General features: G+C 63.7%; 1 long non-coding RNA gene across 1 annotated transcript; it reads right to left on the bottom strand.

Annotated features, from left to right (window-relative positions):
* Positions 1 to 413: 413 nt before the first annotated feature.
* LOC109375400 (uncharacterized) lies at positions 414 to 1,284 on the bottom strand. Its single transcript, XR_002122568.1, has 2 exons — positions 1,234 to 1,284; positions 414 to 680 (listed from the first exon to the last, which is right to left on the bottom strand). It is a non-coding gene; the product is annotated as an uncharacterized LOC109375400 (long non-coding RNA).

Here is a 1,284-nt window from a genome sequence, read left to right as displayed (position 1 = left end):
CCCCGCCCCCCACACCCTCCTCAGGGCTGGGTGGGCCTGAGTGAGGGTCAGGCTGGCTGTGTTCCCTGCCCCTCCTCTGACACTTCTCTGTCCCCACAGGCCCACAGTGACCTACAAAGCAAAGCTCCTGGCCTTTGGGATCCCCCTGGACAACGTAGCCCCTGCCCTGGACTTTTGGCTGAGTGGCGCCCCCTTTTACACACCCAGGACAGCAGGCATTCGTTTCTTAGGTTTGTCTGGTCTGCAAATGAAGGCTTTTCACGTGTGCAGCGTGTCCTGTCACCTGCTGTGGGAGGAGCACCTTCAGGGCTGTGGCCTGTCTGCTCCCTCCCTGCTGCCCATCCACACGCCCTCCCACCTCGGGCGGGCAGCACCAGCCGAGCTCTGCCCAGTGACTGCAGCTGCCATGCAGATGCCAGCACCGACTTTATTGATGCCCGAGTCACAGGTTCCACTGGGAAATGGGGGGCCAGAACCCCCCACAGAAAGTGGGGCCTGAGGCCCCATGATGAGCATGGAACCCACTGTGGAGGGCTGGGGGTGGGTCAGGGGCCACGGTGATGGGATCGGTGCTCAAGGCCAGCTGGCGGTCAACTCCCACGGTACGTGGTGTAGGACCAGGGGGTCAGCAGCAGGGGGACGTGGAACTTGTGGGTCTCGTTGGTGATGGTGAAAACTACCTGTGAGGGCCGAGGAGGCGCCAGAAGACAGTGAGGGGCCCCGCACGCAGCTCACCAGTTCCCTGGTCCCAACGCTGCCTGGGAGACTCCAGCAGCCCAGACTGTGGGCCAGGGGCTGGATCAAGGGGAACAGGAGCCCCCGAGCCAGATAGAGCCCGATAGTGGAGAACTGAAACTTGGTGAGGGCTGGGGATGGGACTGAGTACTCCCCAGAGAAGGAGATTGGCTTGAGGGGCCCTAGGCCTGCCGGGTTCCCCAAGGGATGCACCCTGAACAGGGCCAGGTGAAGTGGGAGGCAGTACGGTCAGGCGCAGTGAGCTAGATGGGCTTGGTGAACACCTCTGTCCACGGGGGCTGTGTCACCCTCGGCCCTGCCCCCACAGCCTGACCCAGGGTCAAGACAGGGCCACCTTCCTTCTGGGGGCCCAAGGCAGGTGAAGTCCCTGCCTGTCACCGCCCTGGGAGAGTGGGAGGGGAGCTGGCCACTGCAGGACCTCACCAGGGTCACCGTGAACCACAGGTCTCCACCCTCCGGCCAGCCCGAGGCCCTCACCTCCACATACGGGTAGAAGCTCTCCTGCCCCCTTTTCTTCCAGTAGCCCTC

Source organism: Hipposideros armiger, unplaced genomic scaffold (genome assembly GCF_001890085.2).
Source record: "Hipposideros armiger isolate ML-2016 unplaced genomic scaffold, ASM189008v1 scaffold_944, whole genome shotgun sequence".
Taxonomy (NCBI): Eukaryota; Metazoa; Chordata; class Mammalia; order Chiroptera; family Hipposideridae; genus Hipposideros; species Hipposideros armiger.
This window is presented reverse-complemented; position numbering and strand designations above follow the sequence as displayed.